Source organism: Ostrinia nubilalis, chromosome 2 (genome assembly GCF_963855985.1).
Source record: "Ostrinia nubilalis chromosome 2, ilOstNubi1.1, whole genome shotgun sequence".
NCBI classification, from domain to species: domain Eukaryota; kingdom Metazoa; phylum Arthropoda; class Insecta; order Lepidoptera; family Crambidae; genus Ostrinia; species Ostrinia nubilalis.
The window spans coordinates 14,260,844-14,280,062 of NC_087089.1; the positions used below are offsets into that span (position 1 = coordinate 14,260,844).

Below are 19,219 nucleotides of genomic sequence, written 5' to 3' on the forward strand. Positions count from 1 at the left end.
TACGGTTTACTTATTTTTCAAGACATGTTTCTATGTTAAAAACCCGATGTATAACAACATTCTTCATACACATACCTACCTAAAATATAGGTAGGCATTCGTACTTCATGTCAGTTCATGTTCATTAATATTAAAGTCATAAATAAAAATTAAACAGTATCAAGATCGTTTAATCCAATTTCCCCAGTATTGCACTCAACAAAGTTTATTTTCCCCATTTGCCATGAGATTCTGGTACACCTATAATTACGTATTACAATTTCCAATGAAAATGATTATTAATTTTTGTTTCAAACTCAATAATAATACCTGTTTTGTTTTTGAATGTTTACTATAGCTTGAAGAATAGTGGATTCCTGAAATAAATAAAAAGGTTTTAAGCAAATAAATGTATTCTTATTCTTATTTCATGAATTTTATTATAATTTATTTGTAAGCAGTTAACATAAAAAACTAACATTATCAAGATTATTTGATCATACATACATAATCTACTTACAAAAAATGTTAACATTGCAATATTTATACAATTGCATTTCAACTTTTTAAAGTTAAACTACGACAGTTATATTTTCCAGGCAAAACCCCGTGATAACATAAAAATACATAATGTCTTTCAACCTTCACAATCCGTGAATTCTTGAGGGACCTAATCTCTCGCTCGTATTTGTAACGCGTCAACGTTTGTGTTACACCATTATTCTTTGGGATCTCTTAGGATTACAGGTTGTACTGACAGGCTACTTGGGTATTCCTTGTCTCGGACAGAGAGGTGACGTTTTTGAGGATTTGTTATTCTGTCTTGAAAAAGGAAAACCACCCAATAAAAAGTATTTGCTGTCTTTTTATCTGACTGCGGTGAAGTCAAAAGAATGGGTTACTTCTTACAGAGAGTTTAGTCTAGTTAATATAAATAACTTCACTAACAAATTGCTGAAGTTCCTTGAAATGTACAAAAAAAAAATGTAAAAAAGGATTTTATTGTCCCCAACAAAATAACACACAAAAAACACTGTCAATAAATTGTACTTCTTCTTATTCATTTCGATCTTGGCAGAGCGGTCGTGGTTACGTTGAGGCGTTAATAAATTGTACGATTTAAATTATCCTGTTTTCGCCTCCGAGATTTATTTTACCGTGTAGTACCCCTGTACGACAAGCCAATCCGCACACAATATTCAGCGTAGTAGTAGTAAAAAACAAAAGAGCGGGCAACCCCACCCCTACCACGCTGTGGGCTCGGTGTCCGAGCGGTCTCATTCCTTTGTGCGCACGCGCAACGACCGCACGCAGTATAAGAAAAATGCTTAAGTGACGTCACCAGGACGTTTTTACCGACAAAAAACGTAATTATTTTAAGTTGTGCAGTGTAGTGACGAGAATTAGACCCAACACAAGGTTGGTTGTAACAACTATTTTGTGCAAGTGCTCGTACATTTTTATTATAAGCGTTGTGACACGACGCGTAACTTTGACCCATTTTTAGCTCCAAGTTAACGCGCGATGTTAACCAGTAGCCATTTTTTGCTCCGAGGTAATGCGAGATGTTACCCAGTAGCCATTCTTTTGCTCCGAGGTAATGCGAGATGTTACCCAGTAGCCATTTTTTTCTCCGAGGTAATGCGAGATGTTACCCAGTAGCCATTTTCTGCTCTAGCGAGTTAATACGAGATATTAACCAGCAACCACTTTATATTCGGTCATTTTTGCGGGTCATTTTTTAACCAGTAGCGTTAATACGAGATATTAACCAGCAGCCACTTTATGTTCGGTTATTTTTTAACCAGTAGCCGTTTTTTGCTCTAGCGAGTAAAAACAAGATATTAACTACCGAGATAGCCAGGTATTGTAATATTATTCACTTTTACGAGAAGTATCTTCTTTTCGGCCATTTTTAAAAGCCGTAAAAACAGAACATAATGAGCTCATACAGAAAAATGTTGCGTTTGTACGAAACTACCCACATTAAGAGCTTGCCTTCTTGGCCTTACACCTTATGAACCATCAACCGTCTTGGAGCATGATGACCCGGCGCCGCGGACGCACTCGCCCCAGTCGAGCCTCCGCCTGCCCTTATAACGACCGATGACCCTGTGGCCATACACATTGTTCAATGCTACAAAGGGTAACTGAATAATTTTGTTGTTTCGTATTTTTATACATTACACCAATCGATATTGGTCTAAATACAAAGGCTAGTAAGAAAGAAATAAGTATCAGATCAAAATTCAAAGTGCATTTATGTAGATTTATTACTTACTATTATAAGGTCAGAATAAAAGATCCTAAATAAACCTTAGGCCGGTTTGTTGACCGAACCGAGTCGAAGTGGAAATAAATGCCTACTTTATTATATGAAGTATGACAAATGTCGTTTTTTCTATGCAACGACTCATATTAACTGACATTGTGATTGTGAGTACTTATCAGTCTCACATTTTTTTGTTGGAAACTTACAAAGATCTTTCTAAATTTCCGGTCGGTCGACCAATTACATCGACGGTCGACAACTATAACTCATTATAATCCTCTAAAACGGGAAAAGAGGTATTTATTTGATATGACAACTAATCCAGGCTGCTGCACTGAATATATAATTTAAGCTTTAGCCGTTCGCATAACTGTGTGAATCGAGGCTTTATACAGAGGCCGTACCGACAAGCTACGCCCTGCTGTATGGTATGATGGATGGGCTAAGACCTATCACCCGCCCGCGGCGCAACCACGCCGCCTTCCACAAGCGCAGGCGCCTTTATTTACGCCGCAGCGCCGCGCCGCCGCCGCCGCATGCCCAGCGCTGCCAGCGCAACGCGGGAAGCGCCATTAAAGACCGACCAGAACACCAAGGTAACCCGCGTCCCTAGACGACGCGCCATCTATGTACAGGTATGTGCTGGCCGCTTAAAATATTTTTATTTTAAATGCAATGTACCTAATATCCGGTTACAGAATTTATTGTACCGAGATACCTATTCGATTCCCGATTCGAACCCAGATGAATTTTTTCATAATCATCATAACCATGCGAGTAAACATAATTAATTATACATAACAAATAATTATACACGTCGGCGCAGAGACGTTGATATTAAGAATATTCTTAATCGCATCCGTCGACACGAGTACATTCTGAGATTACCCACTTGTTAAAAAAAAAAAAAAAAAAAAAAAAAAAACAATGTTCCTAGATGGTGGACTTAGATAGCGTTTATATAAGATGCTAAACAAAGTTTATGTGGTTTAAGCACTTCAAAAGGGATGATATTTTAACCGCAATTAAACTTTTAACAAAAGATTCATTTATGGTTTAAAGAAACTTATTAATATATGTTTATTACATAAACACGATAGCCACTGAAAAGCAAATAGAATTATGGTCTTATTTTAACGGATGTTTGTTTTGTATCTGAACAAACAGGCAACATTTTTGTTTGTCTCTTTGCGGCCTTTCTTTAGCCCTGATATTTTTACAAAGTTTATTTTTTTTATTCATGACGTCTCACCAGCTTGTATCTATAAATAATAGATAAAATCTAAGAGCTTCCTTAAACTGTATCGGTATCAGTACATAAGATGACGTCATTTTTTTTCTTGTATTGGAAAAACATTATTATGTAGGTTTGTACCTACTAATCAATGTATGATTAATGCTAATAATACTATTGATAGTCTTACAAAGTAAGGCTTCATCATCATTATTTTTATTTATTTACTAAAAAAAAAAAAAGTACTGTTTTACAATTGGTTTGTATAAATTATTTATGTATAACGTTAGAATTCTCATAAGAAGAGATGCGACATCATGAAATACATTGAATCATTTCTTATCTTGCTAAATCTTTTAGACAAGCAAAGTATCTTATTATGCGTTAAAGCGATAATAACTATGTTTTTATAAATATAACACAATAATAATTACATTGTAATCAATGTAATAGAAAATTATTGACGCATCAAAAAAGAAATCGGGCCGCTTGTAATAACAACCGGACTAGTGGACTTTGGTCAGTCAAAGAACGAATCAACTACATAAAATAAACTATGTATTATGTAGGTACTACCAGTACTACCACTACTTGTAACCTTTAGTTTAGATTAAGGACATTTTTTAATAATACCAAAAATAATGCGATATTATTTTACGAATCGATAACGCTGCCACAAACTCATAATAATGAATGAGTCTTTCTTCCCTTTCTATGAAGTATAAATTGAGAATTAGTATTTTGTAATTTTTTCTTAGCATGATTATAAAAATTCAATCATCACAGTCATAATACTGAAGCTGACTGAATCAAGGTGTCTGAATAAAGACACGGAGTAGGAGCTTGGTTAATATTGTCTCAGAAAATGTTAGACGCTTTGGTTTCAGTACATGACATAAACCTATTTTTTGTTTCTTGAACTTTGTTTGATATTTAGTCATAATTCATATTTTATCGTCTGGCGTAGAGATTTCTACACGATTAACATGAATTAATTCCAATTAATTCGCCTTGGAATGGCGACCATTTTTTTTAGACGTTAATACGTTTTTTCACTAAAAAAAAAAAAAAAAAAAAATAGAATGCTGGGGCAACAGGTACATCAGTAGTACCATATTGCCCATTTAAGCTTACCTTTCCTTGGCAGTGAGTTTTGTATTTGGCAGTCGTGGATCAAACAAAACGTACCAGACTCCGCTATACACTCCGCAAATAATAAATAAATATCCTTCCTTCGACATTTTCCACTACGCTCCTAGTCCCAAACTGAGCAAAGCTATGGGTCCTAGACAACGGATATAAACATACTTAAATACCGTTTTTATATACATAAGTACATATTATACATAGTAACACCTAGACCCATCACAGAAATTAAAATTTATCAATTCAATTTCTGCCCGGCCGGGGATCGAACCCGGGACCTCTCGGCATAGTAGTCCGTTTTGAAACCACTACACCAAATGACTGACAAATAAATATTTTTACAATGCTCAATTACATCATTGTACCTACCTTACTCTATTTTTTTAGCATATTCTAAAGTCGGGTGCATCCTATAATAACATTAAATAACCACCGCTTAGCAATATCGTTAGTGAAATCATATAATTTATTGAAATATATAATTATTTAAATAAATATTATAATTTATAGGTCAGGTTTCAAGAATCAAAAGATTGCTATTAAAAGGTGCTATTAAATAGAAACCAAACTTTTTCCTCGCAACAGTGTTACTTGGAATCCAAATTAATACTGTTTTGGAATACTGGTCAAACTGTATCCAAATAAATTAATAAGTTTTAATTAACCACATTATTTATTTATTTAATTAAAATGCAAGTGAGCTTATGTTTTACAACAATCAGAGTGTTAGCCTTGCAGTCACTGTGATCGATTCGGTGTTAACCACTACCGTCGTCAAGCTCAGTTCTGAGATGAAATTGGATAAATATAGGAAAGGAGTGTCGACACGAGGGTGTTCGGCCCACACAGCACGCGACACGCGGCAGTATTGCCTGCGGTTTGCGCCGCTGTCAACGTTGACACAATTAGCCAGTGTGCTGGATAGACAGGATGCTCTGTCAACTGTCTTGGCAACTTTTTACAATCAGTAGTCGTACTTAACAGTTAATAGAAGTACAAATAAATGTATATAATAATACTCTATAATGAACAAAATCTTGTTGAGACCGTGATACTTGTTATTGTTATGAATAAGTGATGCAATACGATTATAATACAAAAATATTGCTTTATTATGTATTTAGTACATTGACATTTACTCTCTTAACCATTTAACATGGACATTGTTGATCCATGCTCTAAACATCTACACGGTAAAATAAATCTCGGAGGCGAAAACAGGATAATTATATGATCAAACGAACTTACCAAGTGAAGTTCGATCTGAATTATCCTGTTTTCGCCGAAGAGATTTAAGGTCCCTCCCAACCCGAAGATTTCTATATCTTCTTCCCTGGAGGTAAACGTCAATGTCATCTCTTCTCTAAATATAATGAGACCGCTCGGACACCGAGCCCACAGCGTGGTAGGGGTGGGGTTGCCCGCTCTTTTGTTTTTTACTACTACTACGCTGAATATTGTGTGCGGATTGGCTTGTCGTACAGGGGTACTACACGGTAAAATAAATCTCTTCGGCGAAAACAGGATAATTCAGATCGAACTTCACTTGGTAAGTTCGTTTGATCATATAATAATATACTACATTTTATTATGTGTATATAAAGTTTCGTTCGTTTCAGCCAAATGACGTCCACTGCTAGACAAAGGCCTCCTCCAAGGTTTTCCACAATGCACGGTCCTGCGCTACCCGCATCCAGGCTATTCCCGATATAAAGTTTATCAAATGTTAAATTTAATGAAGTCTGTTAAAATATAATGTTACTCACCAATAAACTGTTAGCCTTTCTGAAACCCGTGTATAGTATTCGTTGGGGAGTATTTCCATACCTGGAAAGAAATATGATGTTTAGGCTGAGTTGCACCACCTTATTTTAACCGTAACAATAACAATAGCCGATATAACGATAACCGGTGCTTTTATTATGGAGATTGACAGATATTTGACTTTTGTCAAAATTAAAGTTAAAAACTCCATACAAAAAGCACCGGTTATCGTTATAGTTACGGTTAAAGTTGGTGGTGCAACTCAGCCTTATACAATGAGTGAAAATTTCATTAAAATGATTAAAGTTATAATTATCAATTATAATTTGTTTTGTAAGACTATTTTTACATGAATAGGTAGGTACTAAAATGTCACATCAAGTGTAATAGCTGTACTGCAAATGTAGCTCATATTTCAAGGCGTAGATATATGGGTCTTCCATAGATATGGGGTCTTCCTAGCCTGATATATGTATGTACAACCAGGTATAAAAATCTTCTAATGTTCAAGAATCTTTCCAAAAGAATTGCTGTGATGAATCCTCTGGTTATTTCTATAAAACTGGTAACATTGCGTAAGTATTCCTACAAAAAGGAAAGATTGTGAGATAGATAGTCATTGTGTGCAAAGTAGTGAAAAGAATATAAAAAGAGCCTTTTATACGGACCTAGCTTTAAGGTTTTACAACCAGAGCTTATCTGTAGATATTGGCACAAATGTAAGCTCTGAGGTTTCATCTTTCCTTTTCATTATCTTACTCTACATTAAGTATATTAGGTAACATAATAATTATGATTATTATTTTATTTACGAAATGGTTGAAAAGAGTATAAATTATTCACAGGAAAAGAAACATAACATTCCACCCACGAGGTGGACCGACGACCTCATAAAGGTAGCAGGAAGGCGCTGAATGCAGGCCGCCAGCAACTAGCCCTTATGGAAATCATTGGGGTAGCCCTATGTTCAGCAGTGGACGTCCTATGACTGAAATGATGAAACTAGTTAATCATAATTTAAAGTACATACTCGTAGTTGATTCAACACTCACGTGATGGTTAGCTGTCCCAAGTTCCCATAGACGTTTCTCCCCACACTATCCTGAGGGTATTTCTGCGAAGACTGCAGCATCCCCTCCTCTGGCTGGATGAGGGTATGCCCCGGGACCTCTGGCTCTGTGTCTGGCAGATCTTCAGCGCTTTCTTGCTCAGATTGCTCAGATAGAACTGGTTCTTCGCTGATATCTCTTCGCTAGAAAACAACATTAGATCATTGGTTATCTTTCTAAACAACAGTGAGCAGTCAAAGTGGCATTATTTTAGTAAGCATTTATTTAGGCAACCAAACAAACTCGTACAAGGAAATAACTCATTTGTCTGGAGTCACATAATGTAAAGCTTATTAATCAAATGACTTTAGGTATATTGAGTAACAGTTTTGAAAGCCTAAATTAAATCCTGAAATATGGCATGTTTGGGGCTAACATACGAGTAATTGGCATCATTATTGGTACAAAGTAATGTTTACCTATTTATAAATTAAATCTAAAATAACGACAGTTTAGTCAAATAGACTAAGAGCTAGTGAACGCCAGACCTACGTCATTTTATAAAAGCTGATATAAATATAAATAAATAATATAAATATCCTTGGACATTTTACACTGCGCTTCTAGTCCCAAACTAAGCAAAGCTTGTCAGTTTGATAGTTTGTCAGTTTGTCAGGATATTGGTGAATTATGAAGCAACAGCCAGACAATTTTGACAGATCCAACTCCTTGCTGACTTTTTATAAAATGACGTAGGTCTGGCGTTCACTGGCTCTTACTCTAAAAGAAAAATCATCAAACCGAAAAACTTATTCATCAAAATTATCCACAAAAACTCCTTTTAAAAATAAAACCGCGAAGAACATGTTAAACCTTTCACAGACTGTTCTCCAGCAAAGTCCTCAAAGATGTCTCCTCCACGAGGATTATTAAACTTACTCTTACAACTTCGTATGAGTGCGATGAAATGAACGGAATGAGTGCCCTCTTTCAGTTCGTGAGAGATAAAACTTGGTCAGTGAGAATTAGTTTATTATACAGGGTGTGAGTTTGAGTAATAAGACGGTGGAGACTAACATCTTTATTAACTGAGGATATGTGAGGCCAAGTGCAGCTCACACTAGGGCAAGATTTTGAGCCAAAAGATAATATTGCGCCTGCAGACATACGAGTAGTAATCACAATTTAATAGATACAACTCTTTCATCAAAGCTACTTTCTTATGGGAAATAATAATACTGGGACTAAAGCATAGAATCAAGTTGTATTTACCATAATTATACTTATGAAAAGTATGGTACAATATTGGTGAAATAAAAGTTCACGTTACAGCGGACACTACCAAAAAATACTTCGGTCAGTTTATAGATCACCTTGCAGAATAATGGCAGGAGAGATTCCTTCCCCGACTGCATACGGTGTCGAAAAATTCATGGCACGGTTAAAATTTAATGTAAAGGACGTTAAAGTCGTCCTAATACGTATGTACAACAAAGTTTACGTAAGTACTATGAGTTTGTTAAGACGGTTCCCGCAGAAGTAATATAAATCATAATCTGCTTGTTCTGGCTATTGGACATTTTGGACAACCTGTGAATTATCTATATAAAATTTGTAATTTTCCCTGTAAGGTTTTTAATGAGAAATGAATGTTCTTTAAACCTAATACATATAAGTTCCTCCTAAACAGTGGCCTCAGATCTATCTACTCCAAGACTTAAATACCGATAGAAAGCCTTATAATGGTGATCTGCTACTGTTATTGATGCAATTTACTAAATTGAAAACTCGTATCGAATCTTGGTGGTAATTCTATTAAAACGACGATGTGGGAAGTTACTGGAGAGCACTAGACGAGCGGCGTAGAGCGGAAACCAGCTATGGTGGGTGAACGAAAACATTTGAGAAGCAAATCCAACACTATTACTATAAATTTGAAATTTTTGAAGTGTAACAACATCCATAATGTTTGTTACTCTGTCACGTAAAAAGCACTTACTTACTGGATTTTGATGAAACTGTCAAGGACAGGATTTAAAAAGAAATTATAAAACAAAAAATAAAGATGTCAGACTAGAACAAACGCAACACGGTTTTTCATTTTGCTCTCTTCGTATTATAACGAATTATGAAGAGAATCATAAACTTTACTTACTACTTGGATATAAGTAGTTTATAACTGAATTAAACGTGGAAGAAGCTGCAGGAAAAAGTCATAAAAGACTTAAGAAAATCACCAAGTAAGTACAAAATATTTAGCTAATATTTAGTAACATATTTAGCTGACGCAATCTCTATATACAGGGTGTTTGGTAAATGGGTATATGAGCCGACACTAGCCCATGTTAACATGGGCATATAAATGGTATGGTGAAGTCAGAAATTTGATATCATCATTTTTTTTTTTTAATTTTCATACAAAATAAATTTTATAAAATCCGATTTGTATGAAAAATTAAATAATCAAAATGAAGAAATCAATTTTCTGACTTCACCATACCATTTATATGACCATATTAACATGGGCTAGTGTCGGCACATATACCCATTTACCTAACACCCTGTATACGTGTTGAACCTTATTACATAAATGATTTTGAAACAAAAATAAGAATATTATTTTTTACTAGCTTTCCGCCCGCGGCTTCGCCCGCGTGGAATTTTGTCTGTCACAGAAAAACAATATCGCGCGCGTATTTGCTCGACAAACATTTTAAAACCAAAATCAGCTCAATCGGCCCAGCCGTTCTCGAGTTTTAATCAGACTAACGAACATCAATTCATTTTTATTTATACATAGATAGATAAATCTGCTGACTGTACAAACGAAATTCCATGATTATAACTTATTTTAAGAAACTCGATATAGATCGAGTTACTTCTACGTTTTATCCTTGCACTGTAAAACCACACTAGACGTGCGCAGTCGATATTCACGTAACCACCTTGAACGTGCTGAAAATTGGTCGATGTTATTGGATTTTGACCCTAATCCATATTGGGATAAGAATTTGTATCGCTAAACTTTCTGTTGCATGTAAAAGCTATGGTATTTCAAAAATATCGTTAGAGCTTTGTGAGAAAAAATAATTGCACGTGGAGATTTTTTTTCTTTTTCTATGGTACGTACGCGTACGTTTTATAACAAAAATATTTTTATAGACATTAAACACTATGTAGGTACATAGTTACAGTATGGGAAAATAGGATAGGAAAATAGTGATTATTGAACGAAAGATACCTCCAATACGACCTCACTAAACTTGACAGCACATTAGATTAAACATTTGTTTTAATAGAGTACATTTATGTGCTTTTGTTTGTACGAATTCGTTTATTCAGATTTCCCAAGGTCTCCAATAAACGCCGTAGGCCGCGTCACAATACTTTTATAGAAATGTACCTACTGTTGCATGTTGTGGTCTTCTTCAACTTTTTTTTAAGGGACGCGCGCTGTTATCTTGAAGAGCTTTTGCAGCTTCACTGGGCAGGGTGGCGAGTACAAAAGGTACTGTTGCTGGCAGTTTGGCCAGCAATCCTCTTTTGATAATTGTTTATGGTTTTTTACTTTTTTTTAATATTGTTTTAGATTTATTGATTTTGAAGTTGCTTTTTGTACACTCTCGTGTTCTTAATGTTTTGAGTAATATACCTACTGTTTTGGCCCTTTTTGGAGTTTCCTTGCTTCCTGCATATTAGTATCACCACCGGCAGGCCTAGCTCTATAATACAGTCCACTCCATCGTTTTTAACAGGTACTCTAGCCGTTTGGCGATCGTCTGTGCGCGTGCCGGTGCCGTCCGCGTCGGTCGCAGACCGACGTTTGCGATCGGGCCGTGTTGAGCGCATAAGGCGCCCGATCAGTGGCGAACCCAACTAGAGGGTTGCCCACCGCGGTGTTGGACCAAAGTCCAGCCTACAGCGGGGTCACACTAGTGGGCTCGATCGAGGGGAGTCTTCTTCAGACTGGCGTATTGGCACTATAGACATAGACAGAATCGCTGGACGCCGACATCGTACGCCGCGTATAGTGTTTAATAGAACGTTGGATGTTGACGTCGTAGCCGCGTATAGCCTTTAATATGAACGTAGCCTAATCAAGTACCCAAAATTCGAATAGTTCTTGTTTAGCACTAATTAATACGGTTTGAAATAGCCAGCAAATTAGGGCTCATTTTAATTGCCGAACAGCGGTTTCCGAAAATTATTTGTAATTTCACCTCCAATTAAGACTCACATGGATGTGAATTAGCAGATTTATTGGGAAATCGGATGGTAGGGATGAAAATCCGCTGGAATAAATTACTGAGTAACAATCTTTCTGTAAATTACGTATAGAGAAATTTTGTTTTTTGATACATTGTAAGTGGACTTAGTGACATTTTTGCGAAACTGCGAAGAAGTCCACCTCTGTAAATATCTTTCGCCCGTATTCACAGACATTGCTATGAGGTCTCACAGTACGCGTGGACGCACAGGATGAACCACGAACCAATCATAGAGCTCCATTCAACGCTGTGCGTTCGATTTACGGGCGTTAGTCTTTTTCTTAAAACTAACTTACTCATACACCCTGTGCACACCCTTTCATAAAAAAAAAAAACCGGCCAAGTGCGAGTCGGACTCGCGCACCGAGGGTTCCGTACAAACCTGCAAGGTTTACAAAGTTCGTTCATTACGACAATCGATTCATAACTATGGTATTTTTATTGCAAAATGAAATACATAACATTACAATGGGGAAAGATGGAGGAGCATAAATTTAAGACAAAGATCTCTTTATCGTTTAAGTAATCCTTTATTTTATAGTATTTGATATGAATTTCAACTTGATAGCTCTACGCGTTCATGAGGAAAAAAGTAATAAGTTTATATTTATTAAAAAATATATATTTTGTAATGTAACTAAAAATTTAAGGTTTTCGGAATTTTTCCTTTATGTGTGCTATAAAACGTTGCTTCATGCCAAATTTCAAGATTCTAGGTCGACTGGAAGTACCCTTTAGGTTTTGATTCCCTTGCGAGTACTTGCGAGTTTCAAAATATGCAGCTTAAATTGCTGTTTCTTTTGATTGCGTTGACATAGAAGTTTGATTTTGTTACAGCTTAAAGGTATTATAGACCTGAGTATTTGGTATGAATTTCAATTTAATACCTCTACGCGTTTATGAGGAAATGGGTAGTAAGTTTAAAATTATTAAAAAAATATATATTATGTAATGTAACTAAAAATTTATGGTTTTCGTAATTTTTCCTTTATCTATGCTATAAGACGTTGCTTCGTACCAAATTTCAAGATTCTGAGTTCACGGGAAGCACCCTGTAGGTTTTGATTCCCTTGCAAGTGTCGAAAATTTGCGGCATAAACGGCTGTATCTTTTGATTGCGTTGGCTTAGAAGTTTGATTTTTTGACAGCTTCAAGGGACAGTAGACCTGAGTAATTGATATAAATTTCAGCTTCATACCTCCACGCGTTCCTGAGAAAAAGGGTCTTGACAGACGGACGGACGGACAACAAAGTGATCCTATAAGGGTTCCGTTTTTTCCTTTTGAGGTACGGAACCCTAAAAACACTGAAATAATGTTGACTATCATTATAACACAGTACAGCCAGCCTCAAATAAATAGTCCGTGTTACCCAGAGTAGCCAAACAGTTCGTGAGACGTCTTTGTTTCAATAAAATTGGAATAAAGTTTTGTTGTCAATTTTGGGTGTCACCAACTATTGATGTTAACTGCTTGCTGTACATTTTAAAGGCAAAAAATATTACTAATGCTTTTTTGGTTTGATTCATATTATTCTTCTTCTTCTCCTTACGCATTTTTTGGAAAAGGAGAATGAACTTATTAACGTTAACGGAACAAACTCACAAATTGCTTCTTACCAGAATTACTTTATCAATATTTATTAACTGTTAGAGAACCAGTATTGATACAAACAACATCAAATATCAACCCTATCAGTTTCCAGGAACAAAATGAAATATCGGGGACAAAACTTTCGATACGACATAAATGAAATTGCTTCTAATATTAATGTGGTTACTGGGGGCTTGTCGCACTGAGATGCCAAGAAATCAACAAATGTAATTAATCCATTAACGACGAAAAACACATCATCAGGGTTTTAGCCCTGAAAACAAAATTAACTTTCATTATCTATAACTGTGAAATAAGAATTTCGTGGCCTTGAAATCAATTACTAGTGATACAAAAGGGAAGTGGACATGGACACGCCAACCAATAGGGATGATGACTGGGTAATGAAATCGAAATTCTATTTAGTCCGTCAGACAGATAATTAGAAAATGTTAGATTCATATTTTTTATTTTTTTCCATAATCGAATAATTACAGTATTATATTGAGTTGAAATGTCGCATGACGTCGCTTTTGAGTAAAAATTCTACTCAAGCGTGACGTATCGCGCCATTTCAACTCGATGTAGCACTGTTATTATTGATGATGATGACGTCACTATATCCGAATCGAGCGCAGCCGGCGCGGCGTACTATTGGGATGGAAAATATTTTTTTCCAGCTAAACTATCAGTTTTAGAAAAAAACTTTTAATAACATTTATTCATCAAAATAAAGTAACCGATCGACCAGTAATTTTTAAAAATAAAAATTGTGAAAAATAAGTATCGCTATGTCCAAAAACCATATTTTTATAGGATTCGATGTAATGCGGAGACGAGTGTAACTTTATGATGTATTGAACATAATAATACATAATATGAGTGCTAATACCCAGTTTCTGACATAGGGGGGGGGGGGGGGGTCAAGCCTTACCCAGCTTCTGGCCTTGGTAAGAGGGGGGGAGCGGCAAGTCATATCCAGTTTCTGGCCTAGGGGGGGGAGTTGTCATACCCAGCTTCTGGCCGAGGGGAAGTCATACCTAGCTTATGCTTATGGACTGGGGGGGGGGGGGGCTAGCCTTACCCAGCTTCTGGCCTGGGGGGAGGGGGTGGGGGTCAAGTCATAACCAGTTTCTGGTTCTGGCCTAGGGGGAGTCATACCCAGCTTATGCTTATGGCCTGGGGGGAGGGGCAAGCCTTACCCAGTTTCTGGCATGGGGGGGTGTCATACCCAGCTTCTGGCCGAAGGGGAGTCATACCCAGCTTATGACCTGGGGAGAGGAGAGGGGCGGGGGAGTCATACCCAGCTTCTAGGCTAAGATTAAATAGATTTCCAGGAGGGGCAGCTGTCCTTTCCTGCAGCAGCTGGCCCGCCCATGGGAACGGCGAATAGATTGGTAGGTAGGTACGTAGGTTTAACTCAGAAAAACTAAATAACAGGTAGGTATTGCGTGTACATCGAAATGATCTTCATAGCAATGTCTTGTAGCCTAGGCAGAGTGTATCTGCCTCAGCTATACTTTATTGTTAGAAGTAAATAAATTAATACTTATACATTTTTATATTTAACTTGGACGAAGATATGACTCTAACAACACTTATGAACACTTTATTTGAATAAATCGCCAAATATACCACCGCGGAGACCCTAATCGCGTCTCCGCGTTCCATTGAATCGTATGAGCGTATGGATTTTTTGCGATATTTTTCACAATTTCTATTTTATAAAATTACCTATCGATAGCTCACTTTATTCTGATGAATAAATGTCATAACAAGTTTTTCTCTAAAACTGATAGTTTGGCTAAAAAAAATATTTTCTATCCACGCAGTACGCCGGCAGCGTTCGGATCGGATATAGTGACGTCATCGGTCCCGCGCCGGGCGGTCAGTGAACTTTTTTAGTAATTTGGCCATAACTTCGTCAATTTTTGTCGTAGAACAAAAATTTTTGGACTGTATATTAAGGATTTCTTAGACCTATAAATCTGCATTCACAGCTAAAAATCGAAATGATCCTCATTAGATTCTGAAATAGTGTAACAAACGATGTCAGTTACTTTAAATAGATGATAAACTTATTTCAATTAATAAAGACGACATTATATTTATGTTGGCACCCTAGTGAGAAAGGCTCTGATAATATAGGACTTTCTCGATGATAGTTTGCTTTGAAGTTGAAGCCAAGTGCTTATTTATCGTTAAGTAACTTCTACTTAAGTATTATCGATGCGGCTTATTTGCTTGGAATGAATTAATAATGGGTAATAATATACTGAAATCAGTTCGATTTATATCCCAACACGTGCTGGCATTTTGGAAGGTACAGTTTACATTTATAGAATGAGGATTACTTTTATGATGATAAAATATGATATGACAAATTTGATGGTATTTAATAAAAATATGACTCAATATCTATCATAACGTGTAACAAGTACTAAAATCTATTGAAAATACTAGCGGCCGCCCGTGACTTCGTACGCGTGGATCCCGTTTTGCCCCTTTATAGGTGGAGTTTCGTAAAATCCGTTCTTACTAAGCACCTACGTTCTAAAAGGAACTTGAGACTCCTGGCATTTGTGGTTTCTGAGATTTCGTGATGAGTGAGTCAATAGTGATCTTTCGCTTTTATAGACCGATTTAATAAAAGATTAAAAAACAATGGAATTTCACATGAGAAGAAAAGACTCGCATTATCTTCTAGACCCAATTTTAAGACTGCTGATGATACAAAGTTCTTTATACTTAACACGTGTTAAACTAATTACTAAGTCAGCCAGTAATTTTGTCCGACGCCTTTTAGGGTAAATTCTGTAACCCATTCAAAGCTCCGGTTGAGACATAATTAATGACTTCAGGTTTCTAGATACTTATTAGAGTTACCTTCCGAAGCCCAATGCTCTTGGGAACCAAGTTAGAGCAAACAAATTTGAAGCGTGAAATCTCGCTTACGTGTGAAGTCTCAAAAATACCCCCCCCCCCCCCCGTGCCACTTCCTTCCCTCAGGCACTGACTGAGTTTACTACTAACTTCATCGCTAGCGAGTACGTCAAAAAATCTAAGACGATTGTAGTTCTTGAAAGTAGCCGCTAGTGGCGCTGAACAATCTATATATATGTTACGGCTAAAGATAGGTGTGAACATAAACTTAAGATTAGCCGGCTAAACTTAAGTTTATTTTCGACGAGGTGTAGTTTCTTCTATCTTTAGCCGGCTAAACTTAAGTGTAACCGCAGGCCCTTGGCTAAAAATGTAGAAGGAAATGGAAAAGGAAACAACGTAATAATGTTTACTATTTTGACACGAAAACTTTATTAAAAAATAATCACTTTCATTACACATACTTTTATGTACCTATGTAGGTATTCAAAATTACAATTATTACAATAACAAAATATTAATTACTTAAAATAATATCTACCTAATCATTAAAATAAAATAATAAGGAACCATTTGGTCATTAAAGGATCTTAGGTATTTAAAATTACAAAATGCGCGTTGTCTCCCCACCGCCCCCTCAAGCCCTCCGCCGGCCTGGCGCGCCCATAGAATACATTTTTAGCCGTTTCGTTTTGGCTAATGTGCACATTAGCCGGCTAAAGATGGAATATCACGACGCAAACTAACATGTTATCGAACTTTAGCTGCTTCTCGAAGATAAACTTAAGTTTAGCCGGCTAATCTTAAGTTTATGTTCACACCTATCTTTAACCGTAACATATATAAAAGAAAGTCGTGTTAGTTACTCCACTTATAACCCAAGAACGGCTTAACCGATTTAGCTGAAAATTGTCAGGGAGGTAGTTTAGAGCCAGGAGAAGGACATAGGATACTTTTTATCCCGTTCGAAATTAAAAAAAAAAGTCTGCTTATTTATTGCCATTAAGGCGGAACAAAGTTCGCCGGGTCAGCTAGTCTATAATACATTTCAGAGAGCCTAGTGTGAGTTTACATCAAACGTCGTCGCTAGCGAGAGCGTCAAAAAATCTATGTAGGTTTTATTTATTTATATTAGGAAGACCAGGGTTTACATAATTAATTGTTTTACAATTAATAGCACTTGATAACCACTTATAGGACCACTTTAGTTCTTGAAAGTATCCGCTAGGGACGCTGTACAATCTGTCATACATTCAAAGTCATTTTTTTACGCAGTCGCTAGCGAAGACCTTTGATGTAAAGTCACACTAAGCCCCAGGACATTTTTTTACTATAGGTACTCTAGTTATTATTAGTTATCACGTACTACGAGTAATATTGGATTGTACTTTTGATAATCAAACTTCCTAATTGCTCCACTAAACACAATATCATGTATGCTTCAGGGTTCAAGTGTTCACCATCTTCTAATATTACTGAGACACATAATACATGGTAGTATAGCACCTATATGACCGCCTTAGGCTAATAATTTTCAAGCAACATCCTAGGTAATTGGCAACTAGAGTCACAGTGGAGGTAAATTGAGAAGATTAAATTAATGATAGATAGAATATTTGTACACCACACAAGACAAAAAAAAAATACAAAAAATACGGCACAATTTAGGCGGTCTAATCGCTATAAAACAATCTTTTTTTATCCACAACGAGCCGCTCCGAGCTCTTGGCCTGTATCTCACCAGACCAACCAAACCGAACAGAAAAATCTGCCCCCACTGGGAATCGAACCTGGGACCTCTGCGTCTGAAGCAGGTGGTCTTACCAGTAGACCACAGAGGCGGTTCCAGACAACCTAGAGAACCGCATTTTATAGCACTATGATAACTACAGAAGTCGTAGTGTAGGCAGATCCCCCTCTGGCACGATCTGACGAAGTTCACGGGAAGTGAATAGATGCAAGTAGTGCAGGACGGTCGCAGTGGAAATCCTTGAGGACCTTTGTCCAGCAGTAGACGTCATTTGGCTGAAACGAACGAACTACAGTGTGCTTATCATGAGTTTACTTTAGTCTTTAGTTTTTACTCGCTAGCGAGTGCGTTAAAAAAATCTATGAAGATTTTAGTTGAAAGTAGTCGCTAGGGGCGCTGTATAATCTGTCCTACGCATTTTTTTACGCAGTCGCAGTTGCTCGCTAGGAGCACACCTAACGTAAACTCATGGTAAGCACACAGAAGGGCTTACTTTATGCATCTCCATTTTGTGCTAACGCCATAGGTAGTCGAGTTACTATCGATTTTATGTTACACTCGTTACGGGTAACAACCCTGCCTCTTACGGTCAGCCTTAGCCATACCTTACCTTATACAGGGTGATAATGAAATTTGATAATAGTGATAGACTATCTACACTGTAGATTCTACAGCATGCTTTAAAAGTTATTTGAGTTTATAAATAAAAGTTATACTTACGTCTGGCTTAAAAGAAATTTTAAAAAGTTTAAGTATTTTGTTAATGTGATGTAATATATTAATGTCGGTGAAAGTTTTAACTGTCAAGCTATTACAGTTAATGATATACAACCTGATGACAGACACACAGGTCATAGACGGACAGTGGATTCTAAGTGTGATAACTTAGTAAAGTTTACGTTTTTTACCCTTTGAGTAAGTAAGGATTTAAAGTAATAATAACGTGATAACAAAATTAATGAGACAATAAACAAAAAATACCTTCAAAATAGGTATAACTTTATTTACAACCAAATCATGGTCAGCTTGCACGAAGACCTGAAACAAAAATGACAGAACTTATTGATCTCTGTCTTAATAAATGCCGCGGAAGTAATTCTAAGATATAGCAATTAAAATATCCTTCAAAGGAGCTTCAAGAGCCGGAAGTGCTACAATATCGTCCTATTAAACGGTGCTGCCATTCGCAAATTGTTGATGCTTGATTAATTTTGAAGATTGCCATTTTATTAGGGCAATAATCTGTTTGTTTATCTTTTCTATTTCAACAGGTTGAAACAGC

The 19,219-nt window shown here is 36.5% G+C and overlaps 1 long non-coding RNA gene across 1 annotated transcript; it reads right to left on the reverse strand.

Moving 5' to 3' along the window:
• Positions 1 to 306: 306 nt before the first annotated feature.
• On the reverse strand, positions 307 to 18,670 carry LOC135086914 (uncharacterized). The gene is made up of 4 exons (XR_010260643.1): positions 18,658 to 18,670; positions 7,448 to 7,647; positions 6,398 to 6,458; positions 307 to 356 (listed from the first exon to the last, which is right to left on the reverse strand). It is a non-coding gene; the product is annotated as an uncharacterized LOC135086914 (long non-coding RNA).
• Positions 18,671 to 19,219: the final 549 nt, after the last annotated feature.